At 44.7% G+C, this 14,030-nt stretch overlaps 1 pseudogene; it reads right to left on the reverse strand.

The window, feature by feature from the left end:
* Positions 1-6,497: 6,497 nt before the first annotated feature.
* Positions 6,498-9,917, reverse strand: LOC134342230 (probable G-protein coupled receptor 139; annotated as a pseudogene).
* Positions 9,918-14,030: the final 4,113 nt, after the last annotated feature.

A 14,030-nucleotide genomic window follows, 5' to 3' on the forward strand; every position in this document is an offset into this window, starting at 1 on the left:
AACAGGACTGTGGGAATGATAGTGTTAAATTCTGAGCTATCGTCGATGAATAGCAGATTGACATAGATGTTCGTATTGTCCATGTGGTCTAAGTGCGAGAGAAAAGCCATTGAGATTGTATCTGCCGTTGACCTATTGTGGCGATAGGAAAATTGCAATGGATCCGCCGGTCCTTGCTGAGACAGGAGTTCAGTCCAGTCACGACCAACCTCTCAAAGCATTTCAACACTGTAGATATGAGTGCTACCGGGCGATATTCATCAAGGCAGCTCACATTATTTTTCTTAGGCACTGGTATAATTGTTGCCTTTTTGAAGCAGGTGGGAACTTCTGCCTGCAGCTGTGAGAGTTTGAAAATGTCCCTGAGTACTCCTGTCAGTTGGTCGGCACAAGTTTTCAGAGCCTTAGCACGTATTCCAACGGGACCTTCCGCCTTGCGGGTTTCACGCTCTTTAAAGAGCGCCGATAATCTATATCTGAACAGAGATCACAGAGTAATCAGGTGCAGCAGGGATCTTCCAAGCAGTAGTTATATTCTCCCTTTCAAAGCGGGCATAGAAGGCGTTGAGTTGTTCTGGTATTGAAGCATCGTTACCATTCATGCTTTTGGGTTTCGCTTTGTAGGAAGTAATATCCTGCAAACACTGTCAGGGCTGTCGTATATCCGACGTCGCCACCAAACCCGTTCGAAATCATCTCTTCGCCCTCGAAATAGCCCTCCGCAAATCATACATGGTTTTCTGGTACAGAACCGGGTCGCCAGACTTGAATCCAACAGATCTAGCCTTCAGCAGACGATCTCTTCGTTCATGAACGGCCTGTGGTTTGGGAACGCAGAGTAAGTTTTTCTAGGCACCACGCACCCACACTGGTTTTAATGACATCGGTAACAACTGCGGCATATGCATCCAGGTTCGAAGATGAATCCTTAAATACAGTCCAGACAACCCATACAAAACAGTCTTGTAAGCGCTCCTATCCTTCCCTAGTCCAAACCTTCTTGGTCCTCACTACTGATGTTGCAGTCTTCAGTCTCTGCCGATACTCGGGGAGTAGAAGTACAGCCAGGTGATCGGACGTCCGGAAGTGAGGGCGTGGAATAGGTCGGTAGACATTCTTCATTGTGGTGAAACAGTGATCCATTGTGTTGTTTCCTCCCGTACTGCAAGTGATCTGTTATGGAAATTACTTAGTGATTTTTTTTCAGACTGACCTGGTTCAAATCCCCCAAACCGATGGTGAAAGCGTTCGGGTGTGCTGTTTCGTGCTCGTTGATACCACCGCTCCGATCATCTAAAGCCTGATTGACATAGGCGTGAGCTAGAATGAATACCGCCACCAAAATGACCCCAGAAATCTCCCTTGGTAGGTCAAATGGGCGGCTCTTGACTGCTAGCTATTCCAGGTCTGGTCAGCAGAAATGGGACAGACCTGATATACTTGTGCACCAAGAGAAGCTGATCATGAAGCATACTCCACAACCTCTGCTTTTGAGAGACTCTGTAGATCTCTCCTGACGGGGTATAGCAAACCCGTCGATATGAATCGCTGTATCCGGAAGAGGTTACCCAGGATTCAGTGTAACAAAGAGCACACGCGGTCCTAATATCCACCTGATTCAGCCCCTTATCTCTGAGATCATAAATTTTATTTACCAGAGACTGCACGTTTGCAAGTGAGGCAGTCAGAGATGGGACTTTAAAAGCCCGTTTCCTTCAAAGCACTTGTATCCCTGACCTGCAGACACGTTTCCTGCGTGGAACCCTGCGGGGAGTCCGTCCACCATCGGCATTGTTTCCGCCCGGTTTAAACAGCGATAGTTCGATTAAGTGTACTAAGGCATTTTTGTTTACTGTACTGACCTTAGAAGCAGCGGTGCTTTTTAGCTCTATCAGGCTGAAAAGAGAATATTTAATCCTATCCAATGAGAGTTCCTTGGATTGCCGTGTGTCAGGGACGACTGGACGACACTCAACAACAACAAAAGTTCTTTATGGTTCCTTTTCCTTTTCGAAAGCATTTACAACATCTCTGATCACTCTCTGTTCTCAGAACTTGTATCCTTGTCTTTTCCCCCCAGACAGAACAGTTTTCATTTGAAACACTTGTTTTTGAATAACCCCACAGGTCAGGTATGAATGTAACTAATCATAGCTGTTCACTAGTGGATACCCTCTCCCATCCCTCACCATACTGATTTGTAGCAACTTGTGACCCTGCAGGACCGTGTGTGGTTTCTATTTGTCCACCTCCTTCCCTGCGCGGTGCTGGAAATATAAAAGGCAGTGACAACGCAGTCCAGAGCTGGTTTGTGCAGGTCTGTGTTCTTCCAATGTTGCAGGTGGCTGTTGTTCAGATGTATTTTCTCAGTGTAATGTAAGGTTTTTCATGTTTTTATGTGTATGGAAATTGGGCTGATACTGGAAATCTGTGGGATCGCGGAGCAGTGCTGAGGTTGTTAAGGTCTGTGTTCCTCCATTTTGGAGCTGAGGACATTTCCTGGACGTAGGCACTCTCCTGATTCAAATTATGTTCTTTTATATTTCTCCGACACTCAGTCCAATTGCGGCTTCCTAAATCTTACATACAACTCATTTTACTTTGTTTCTTAACTATAGACCATATCTCTTATCATCCTTAGTTCCTGATTGTCCCCATCCTACACCACGTTCCTCACCAGATCAGGGAACTCCTGTCTTCCGACCAGCTGCACCGTGAGTGACCCTCACGTGACAGATATGGACGTATCACGCAACATTTCTTCTCACAGTATTTTCTACGATTCCTGCCGAATGCTGCTGAATTAGTATTCGCGAAATTGACACTACCTAGAGGTCCGGTCTTATCCCCATCAAAGACCGTTTGAAAACGTCCATAATTATAACCCTTAAAACTTTTTCACTGAAACTCCAATCATCTCGCTAAGCTCCTTTCCCAATTAAAAGTTAAATACGCCCCCTCCCTGTGGACTGTCTACATGCAGTTTCAGAAAACTTCTCTCAACATATCTAACAAATAATGCCCCATCCGAGTCTGATACTGTTACTCTGTCCCTGTTATTCTACAAAGATTTATCAGCCATTACAGCTACTCTATTGTTTTAACTCAGCCCATAACCTGCCAACACATATGTTCTTTTCTCTTAGTGGCTATTGTGAGGCCTACCAGTATGATACCATCAGAGTGATTGCATCTTTCTTATTGTCGAGCTCTTCCTACATAGTCTTACAAGATGAGTCTGTGAGATGACATTGCCCCTGAGTTTCTGCCTGATCAGCTGTGTAACTGCACAACTTCTTTTACATTCAGCTGGAATGTCTGTATCATCTGAAATCTGTAATGTTTAGCTGCCAATCCCGCCCTTCTCTCAAACAGATCTCTGTTATGGCTGAATCACTGTGTCACAAACTAATCCAGACCTTACGTAAGCCTATACGGAAATAACTTCACTTTAGCCTCTCGATGCCACAGTGCTCATTAATGTGGCCCCATGTGGATATCCTGTGACCGTTCCTCATCCTACTTGTTGACCCTGTAGCTCTGATTCCAACTCCGTACTTCCTCTGCCCCATGTTAAAACTCTGCCAGTGTAACTCGTGCAAACGTCCCTCTGAGAATATTAGTTCCGCTCCAGTACGCGTGTCGCCCATCCTCTTTATGCCAGTCCCAGATGTCCTGGAAGAGAGCCCGATGATCCGTATACGTTGATGCCCTCCCTCCTGCACCAGATCATTAGCCTCACGATTAACTGTACTAACTTACAATTTCTAAAATAGCAAGTATGTGAAACCGGAAGTAATCCTGAGATTCCCACCCAGCGTGACTATTTCGTAAGCCATTGGCCTTCGTAAGCACCCAAATGACTTGCTTGGAAATTATGGGTGGGGATGTGTGTATATGGACCTACATAGCATTACCCCACTGTTCCAACACACGGCGATAAATTCTGCCATTGGTACTCTGTAATCTAGATTGATTTCTCATTCTGTATCAGCTCACACATTTCCCGGTGAAACTCCATCTGCTAATTCTCAGCGCAGTCCTGCACCGTGCCGATGTTCCATTGCAACCTATGAACACATTCTGGGCCATCCTCAGCAACACCAGCCCCCGTGTCATTTATTTCTTTAGAGATGAAGCGAGGAACAATGAGCCGCAGAACCCAGAACACTCAATTTAACCCGAGTCTAATAGCAGGACAATGTATGATGACCTATAACTCTGGTGATTTTGCGCTTCGGAGAAAACCTCGCACATATCAAGGGGAGAGTGAACAAACACCTTACTGAGGAAGCCAGAATAAAACTCCGATTTCCATTGCCCCGAGGCGGAATAGCGCCACTCTAGCCACTACACTCCGTGGCTGCCAAACCAAGAACACACCAGCCCACCTTTCCACTTCCCATTGCAAATCATTTACAAAGAAACAGAAAAAAAGGGCAGGGTACCAGAACAGATATCTTGGAAATGTACCATCAACTGACAGTTACCCACACACTGGGCAAGATAATTCCATATTCAGAAAGCTAGGTTTCCATCGATCCAGTTCCTCCTGATTTTCTGAGTGAGAGTATTATGGGAACTCTTGTCAAAGTCTCACACAATTTCATTTACAGTCAGCCAAGTTGCCTCGAGCTCATAGCTCTTGACTTACTGTTATTGAATTCCAGTCGAACGCCTACTCAATTCTGTATGCATAGCATCCAGAGTTCTCCCCTAATGAATTTAATTTGTCGTTCCCATTGACACCTCCTACTCCATTTACTATATGCATCTGCGACTACTCATCCATCCCATCTCGAAGAATCCTCTCCAATAGTCCAACCTCAATTCATGCAAGACTCACTGTTTCACTGTTGACAGGGTTAACGGGCTGTTATCTATTACCTTTCCTGATCAAACTTATATATAGTGTTCATGTTTTGAACTTGAACAGCCCGGTCTGGATGAACTTGAATGAGCTCCAGTGACCATCTGGTGAAGAACAGTCCCTGATTGAAGGGCTTGGAGAACATTCCTCAAACCAGGTTCATCTCGAGTGAATAGATTCTCAATACAAAATTGCTACTTACCTCCTCATATTTCTACATAATATGATTTGATTATGAAGACACCCAGTTCTCTTTTATTGTCATTTAGTAATTCATGCATTAAGAAATGATACAATATTTGCTCCGGTGTGATATCACAAAACACAGGACAGACCAAGACTAAAAAAAATTAACAAAACCACATAATTATAACCTGATGAAGAACAGTCCATGGCTCAGTAAAAAGTTGACAGTCTCTCAAATGTACAACATCTCACGCAGACGGGAGAAGGAAGAAAAACTCTCCCTGCCATGCCCGACCACGGTCCAACTCTGAGTCGTCCGAAAGCTTCGAGCCTCCGATTAGCTCTCCGGCACCGAGTACGGAGCACCATCTCTATCCGAAAGATTCGACCTCAATCTCTGTCGCCAACAGCAGGCAAAGCCGGGGATTTTGAGGCCATCCCTCTGGAAGATTCTTGATCGCGCAGTAACAACAGCAGTGAACCTGCGTTTCAGAAATTTCCCCAGATGTCTCTCTGTGCTTTCACGTCTAGCTCCATCAATTAATAATGCCTTTCGTGTTTGTTTGGGGAGAAACCCCAAATTCCCGCTTGTGTGACATTAAAATTAACTGAACCGTTGTTCCGCTGGTTTCCATGTGGCTCTTTGTCAGTTTGAAATCTGTCAGATTGTCCATTTCATCCATTGCCCGCTTGTTCTTTGTGCAGGCTCGAGTCCATGCTGAATCTCTCTCTCTCTCTCTCTCCACCCCCCCCTCTCTCTCTCCCTCTCTCTGTCTCTCTCTGTCTCTCTCTCTCTCTGTCTCTCTCTGTCTCTCTCTCTCTCTCTCTCTCTCTCTCTCTCTCTCTCTCTCTCTCTCTCTCTCTCAAATAAAGACAATGGTATTGTGTCTTCATTTCTAAAACAGTTTAAATTATGTTCCTAGAACATAGTTCAAGGTGTCAGAGAGAAGGTCAAACTATATGTAAAGAAACACGAGCAAAAGGAAGCAGAAGTGTTTGATGCAGACGAAAATGTTCTCCAACATCAGGCAGTTTTGTCAGAACCGGGAAGCTGGGGCAGCAAATTCGCCTTAATCTTCAATTTAATCAGGCGGCAGGTGAGGTGTAAATGGGATTTCTACGGGAGATGATGGGTGTGATGCTGCGGTATCAGCTGTAAAAAGCTGTGAGAAAGCTGTTTGTCACGCTAAGGAAACACAGACATGATGATGGAGCAACTCAGCAGACCAGGCAGCAAAAGCGGATGAGAGCAAACATTGGAAGTTTCGGGCCGCCAGTCTTCAACAGGGCTCTGTGTGTGTTGTTTTGTATTTCTAGTATCGGTATATGTTCTGTTATTACTTTTGTAACTCTGTTCATCATATTGTTTCCATTTACCCACCACTGAGGGTACAAAATAGGGAGCATGAGATATCAGCTGAACCGCAATTCTTTGCAGTATTTATTTCTGAAGTTTCATAAGTTTCAAAATCCGATTCAATGGATATTTCAACGCATTCTTGAGTTCCTCTCGGAATTTGCTCTGAGTCAGGGCGTAAATACACGTGTTGGTGCAGGAACTCAGAACTTGCAGCATTCCTGCTGTCTTTACTGTGATGTAACGGGGATCCGTGACAGAATAAACAAAACTCTTTGAAATCCGTTGGTAGATATAAAATACCACCTGTGTTACCCACAACAATATGAAACTAGCGGTTATGCTGAAAAGCAAAACGATGGATTTATGTCGGTTCTCCATCTCCCGGTCCTTGTCATTCTCTCCGCTCTTTTGTCCCCGGAGCCCCCTGCGGGCTCGACTGGCTGCCAGAATCCTCCTGACAGTCTGAATATTGAACAGCAAAATCAGAAAGAAAGCGACACAGGGGGTTAAAATACGGTGAAACATCTGAAATGCCGCCCATGATAGAGAGATTTTGTAGCTGGATGAGAGAACACAAAACCAAGGAACACCATCAATTATTTCTCTACGCTCATATGCAAAGTACCAGGGGACAGTCTCCAAACAGGCCAGCACACTCACTGTCCCCATAATCACAGCTGCTGTTCTCTCGGTACAATATTTTGTTTTCATCTTCTGACAGCAAATCGCTACAAATCGATCGGCGGTGAAAGCGACAGTCAGCCAGACGGAGGTCGCAGTGCTCGCAAATATCAATCATTGACGGAGTCTGCACACGGGAGTGATGAACAAGAATGATCGGGGAAAATAAATCTCAGCAGTCCACCTCAGCAGCGGATCCGAGATAACGACCAGGAGATCGGCCGCTGCCATTCCCACCAGGTAGCGAGTGACACATTTGGAGAGACCGCACTTTCCCCAGGATAGGATCACAATCGCCACCAAGTTCGCTGGAAGAGAGTCAGGAAAGAGCAAGTCGAGTAAATGCTGAGCAAAGTTATTGCCGCAGTTTGAGGGGATCCTGTAATATTTAAATTTTATTGTTTAATTTGTCGTTGTAATGGTCAACAGAGTGTGCAGAACTGGTGGAAGCAGAAAAGGAATTTAAACAGTAAAACCAAGTTAATATTAACTGAATACGGACACCTTACCGATGAAAGATATGTGAAGTGGGAGTCGAAAGGTTAAACGTGGCATTTACGACCTGAGAGTCAACACTGGACGGAACATATTCTACCGGCGAGTTCATTTCCGTCCGGCGCCCTTCCCATCTCGTTTTGATGAAATGAATACATCCCGATTCTTCCATTGGACAATAATTACCTTCCATGGCGATCCCTGTCAGCGACAGAACAGTCGAAGGACGGGATAAAAATAGTAACTGCTGGAAACACTCATGCCGACAAAATAGATTATGTGGGAAAACAGTTAAACTGTCTCCTGGCAGAAATCTTCTCAGAGAGGCCAGTAACAGGAGTCTTAACTGCTTTCTTTTTTCCATACAACCTGCTTGGAGCTTAGTGTCTCCAGTATTCCCCGTGTCTGTTTCCAATTCCAGCATTTGCCACCTCAGTGACTTTGCAAGAGAGCATTGACTGATTCCAACAGATAGAGCGCAGTCTGACACAACCTCACAGACAGACACCAAACCTCCCACTGAGACAATCACAGGGAAGCAGGGACGGGGAATTCAACATCCAGTCGCAAGCCCAATACCGCAGGCAGCTAAATTTCTGCAGCGGATTGTTTTTAGATCCAGAACCAAGAATCCACAGTCCTGGTGTTTCCATTCCGTTTCTGAAATGCAGGATACTAGGACTGGACATGTGACAGTAGAACCAGCGACAGAAACAATCACAACATTGGAGTTAAACTCCAGTTCCCGCCATCGGCTGCTGACACTGTGGCTTACCCGGAATTCCGAAGGCTGAAATAAAAGGAGAGTAAACTTCTATAATCTGCGCAATGACTGGGTACACCATTTCAGTGAGAATCTGTCACTTCAATTACTCCTGAATTCATAGCTCCAGCTGACACACTGAGCTGATGCATTCCAAGCAGCCCTGATTTATACAGGATATCAGCCTCCAGAGACTTTCTTACTTACAGTTACTTGAACAAACACTTTAATTCAATACCACTGCCTCTAATGTTAGTATGAATCGACTGAAGACAAATACATTGAAATCCTTGTGCATTCCCTCAGCAGGGACTCATTTGATGGAAATAATGCCGAAGCTTTAATTACAAAGATTACGTTTTGTCGCAGAGCAGCCACACTTACACATTTCACGTTTTTATGGCTAATTATTCATCTGTAAATGGACGTTAACTGGCACTGATCGACCCCCATTTTCTGTCCCCGCCGTATCCCATTTTCTACTGTCTTGAGTCCTTCAGCTCCCTCCTGAACACACGCACACGCACACAGGTACAAACACACGCATATACACAGACACACAGACACACACACACACACACACACACACACACACACACACACACACACACACACTACTAGTCATGGACACTTTCAGAGCTAAAGTCAGAGACGACATATTAGTGGGTTCACTTAATGAGCCATTTGAGTGGACCTCAAGAATGAGAAGGGTCCAATCAAACTGATGAGATTGTACGACTACTACCTGGGGTTGGGTAATTCGCCTGTCTGTATGTGAGCAGTTGAGCAGCAGTGGCCACAAGTCCATCTATTTTAGGATAGCAAGAGATATGATCCCTGTAGGAGAGTCTTAAATTGGAGTAGAGAAAATTATGATGGCATTAGGCAGGAACTAAAAAGAGTTAATTGGATTTTTTTTTCTGGCAAGTCTACATCAGAAATGTGGAGAGTGGTTAAAGATCATTCTACAAAATACAGATAGGCATGTTGCTGTTAGAAGGGCGGGTGGGGGGACAGAGATGGAAATATAAATGATCCTTAGATGTGCAGAGAGGTGATGATTTCAGTCAAGAAAAAAAAAAGGTATGTCACACTTCGGAAGCTAGGATCAAACGAGCACGAAGATTATAAGGAAGCCACAAAGAATTTACGAAGGGAATTATGAATGCCAAAATAGGCTGCGAAAATCTCGTGATATTCTATACATACATCAAGAGCAAGAGTATAACTATAGTGTGGTTAAAGAATAAAGGGGAAAGCATTTTCTTGGATGTGAATAATATGAATGAAGTACTCAATAAGTCAATTGCTTGAGTAGTTGAAAATTTAATGTTCATTGTAAAAATTGTAAACTAGCTTTTCTATATTTTTCAGGTTCTTTTTTTCGCGGTTTCTGTTCTTGAGTAATGATTCACACATGCTATCATCTGTTCATGTGGCACCTTACCACTAACCAGTGAACGCTTAATTGTCTCTGGCAGTGCCCCAACACTCTTCTCTGTTGTCTTGCACAGCAACCTGGGATACATCTCGTCAAGCCCCGAGGATTTACCCACCTTCATGCATGCTAAGATCAGTCATATCTTCTCCGGTAAATTTGATATGTTCAAACTGAGAAGAAACAGAGGGAATGATACCAAACATGCAGAATTCTGAGAGGAGTAAATGAGATTGAGACAGAGGGATAGTTCCATTGGAAAATAAGCTGATTACTTGAAGACCTAACATCAAGATTCAGGATGAGTGATTTACGGCGGCGATGATGGGAATCTGCCTCTCCCAGGTAGTAATGAATCTGCGAATAATTATTTTCAAGGAAATTGCCGTAAAATTTGATGAAGGAAAGGCAATTGATGTTGTCGACATGAGCATTATCAAGTCAGTTGACAAATCCCAAGGAGAGGTTGATCAAAAACGTTGAGTCATTTGGCATTCAAGATGGGGTACTAAATTGAAATAGACACTGGCTCTACTGGATAAGCCGCAGAATGGCAGTAGAAGTTTTGCTTATCTGACTGGAGGCCTGTGCCTAGTGGTGTGATGCAGGAATGGATAATGAGTCTGTTGTTCTTTGTCATCTGTACCAATGATCTGGATGATAATATGCGGTCAATTCGATTAACATAGTTGTAGATGAGACCAAGATGGGCAGCAAGAATTGTTATCACAGCTTGCAATGGGATCTGGACCAGCTGCAAATATGCAGGTGGTATTTAATGCAGAAATGTGTGAGGTGTTTGGATAGACAACATGAGTAGATATTTAGCGTGCACGTTAGGGCACTGAAAGGTGTGGAATAACAGATGGATTTGGGAATACGGATCCAAAATACCATCAGAGGAAGAGGGGGTTTTAAAGATAGTTTTTGCACTAAAGCTTTGATCAATCAAATTACTGAGTGAGGGGCATGGAGAGTTTGTTTTTCTTCGAAATTTTATGGGACGTTGGTGAGGTTTAATTTACGGTATGTTGACTACTTACATTTAATTATCTGCAGGAAAGATATCAATAAGATAAAAAGGGTGCAGAGAGGGTTTACAAGGACGATGCCAGGACTTGAAGACCTGATTTACAGGGGAAATTAAAAGTGTTGTGACTTTGTTCCCTGGAGCACAGGAGAACAGGAGAAGATTTGATGGAGCTACACAAAATTATGAGTGGTGTACGTAGGGTATATGCCAGGAGGCATCTCTATTGAGGTTGGGTGAGTCTGGAACTAAAGTTTGAGAGAGAAAGGTGAAATATATAAAGAGAACATGAGGAGGATCTTCCTTAATCCGAGGGTGGCGAGATTGTAGAACAAAGCTACCAAAGGAAGTGGTGAATGCAGGTATGATTGCAACATTTCAGAGATTGTTGGATCAGCTCCAGCTGATAGGAATTGAGAGCTTAATAGTTTGACAAGGTATAGGTGGGATAAAGTGCATGTTTCTATGCAGTAGTGTTTTATGAGTCTGTAACACCTAAGGCATTTGCACAGAAATTTTAAAGAGCAAAGCATTAATGCAGAAAAATAGCATTAGTATTGATAGGCCTGATGGTGGTCCTATTTCCATGCTGTAAAATTCTTCATCCCTCCCACTGACCAAACTTTCACACATCTCTCCAATATTATCCACAATTTTTCACCAAAAATGGTGCTTCATTATTTTACAGATGACACCCTTATTCAAAAGAAATTCATTACAACGTTTTTGAATGTTTCAGGTCAGTCCGGCCTGAAGCTCTGTGTTCCAGGTTCCCAGAGCAGAGTCAGAGGTTTATGCAGCAAAGGAACAGGGACTGAAGCCCATCGTGTATATGCTGATCATCGAGAATCTCTCTCTCCCAATTCAGCATTTGGTCTGCTGTCTACTATTTTCATGATTCAAGTGTTCAAGGAAACGGTCCTTAAATACCAACCAGCACAGTCCCCTCAGGCTGTGTGTTCCAGATCGTTACTTTCAGAAGAATTCATTCCTCCGGTCCCCACTAAACCTCACACTCCTCTACTTGTGCCCAGCAGCAAAACGCAGGCATCCTATTGGATGCCTTCATTCTATCTACTTGTTTCTGCGTCTTCAGAGATCTCTGTGCCTGTTCGTCACTGCTGGAATTTCTGGAAGCATTGCAGAAGGAACAGAACAGAAAGAAGATGTACTATAAAGGAAGGATGAGGCAAAGTAAAAGAAGGGTAATATAAAAAGCACAAAAGTAATGGGGAGCGAAAAGAATGGGAAGCTTTTGAAAAATGACAGAGACAAACATAAAAAGTTCTAAGCAACACAGATAAAAGTTGCTGGTGAACGCAGCAGGCCTGGCAGCATCTATAGGAAGAGGTACAGTGGACATTCAATCACTTCCTATCACTGTTTTAGCCCCTCTTGCTCAATCCCTTCCTACCTATGTTCGTGACACTTCTCACGCTTTGAAAGTTTTCAACGATTTTAAGCTCCTTGGCCATCACCGCTCTATTTTCACCATGGATGTCCAGTCCATATATACTCCATCCCCCACCAGGAAAGTCTCAAAGCTCTCCGCTTCTTTTTTTGATTCTAGACCTAACCAGTTCCCCTCTACCACCACTCTGCTCTGTCTAGCGGAATTTGACCTTACTCTTAATAATTTCTCTTTTGGCTCCACCCACTTCCTAAAAGAGAGTATAATAGGATAGGAAGAGACGGGTAGGAGCAAGAGAGCGGGAGCGGTAGAGAGAGAGAGAGAGAGAGAGAGAGAGAGAGAGAGAGAGAGAGAGAGAGAGAGAGAGAGAGAGAGGGAGAGAGAGGGAGAAAATAAATAAAGGATAGTGAGAGGGGCTGGATGACAGGTTGGAGGACAGAGAGGTGGGGAAGAGATGGAGAGGGAAAAGAGGACAGAGGGGGAAGGGAGGCGAGTCAAGGAGAGAGAGGCTGAGGCAGTGGTTAATAGACGCCGCAGAGGCGATGATGGTTTTACTCATCTAGTCTCCTCTCCGCACCTTTTCTTTCTCCCATCCCCCTTCAAACTGATCCCTCCCTCTAACCCCGCCCCCTGCTAACCAGCCCGCATCGACAGACCTCGCCTCCATCTTCTCCAGCAGACCCGCGCCCACTCCTGCCTCCGACGGCCCTCAGTGACGACACGTTCCCCACTGCACGGGGCTGCCTGAAGGATTCGTGCCGGGCGACCTGAGGAGGGTAGGGAAAAAATAGGGCGGTATTTTGGAGATGGTGGGGGGGTGGTGGTTGGTAACGGTGCCAAACTCTGCCCGTAGCTACATTCCTCCCCATGGGTACCCCTCAGTGTTCCAGCTCCCTTGTTACAAGTTGCCCTGTCCCATCCTCGGCATCCTGTCACTCCTGAAGCATTATGCTCTCTGGTACATCGCTCTCTCCTCTATCACCGCACATTTCACCCTGGCCGGCGGCCATCTTGTGATGGTTACCATTGAGAACTGCTCTCCAAGCATCATAGAATGAGGCACATCCTTTTCTTCACCTATTACTCACTTCCCTCCCTGTTTATTCAATCTCAACTCCTCATCACTCCTCTCCTTTCCCTCGGTGTCCGCTCTCCTGACTCTCCATTTAAGCTTCTGCCGACAGCCATTTTATGACAGTGTGTGACCCTCCCTTCCATTTCCTCCACTACGATGTGTGTCACTCCCTCACACTCACCATCTTGTCAACCCCTTTCCCATCGCATCACTCGCAAACACCTTCCTCCCTCCCCTCACTTTCCTCTCCCCACCACCTCGATGCTCTGCATGTTATGCTGGTTGGCTGCCAGTTTACGATGCCAATATTCGGTTATCCTCATCGGGCTCTTTCTCCCTGTTATGCAGTGAGTCGCTCCTCGACTCTCCCCATCACTCCGGACAGCCTCTTCTCTCTGTCCCCTTGCCCCTTCTCCTGCCATCCACCACATACTGGGTGGTGAACATTTTCTGATGGGAAATTTCCCTCCTCCAGCCGATCCCTTCCCTCCATCGTTGAGTGAGTCGCTCCCTTCTCCGTCCTATCAGCGTCCCAAACCCTACCTCCCCCTTTCCCCTCCTCCCTCAAACCCTCATGTACATATATGTGTGAATATCTGAGATATATACAATAGTTTATTCAATGACAAAATTATTAGAATTAAAACATATATACAATTCCCTATACTATATAAAACACAACTTAAAATACTGTTATTACAATGAATTACACACTCAAATC

Source organism: Mobula hypostoma, unplaced genomic scaffold, assembly GCF_963921235.1.
Source record: "Mobula hypostoma unplaced genomic scaffold, sMobHyp1.1 scaffold_133, whole genome shotgun sequence".
In the NCBI taxonomy this organism is placed as follows: Eukaryota; Metazoa; Chordata; class Chondrichthyes; order Myliobatiformes; family Myliobatidae; genus Mobula; species Mobula hypostoma.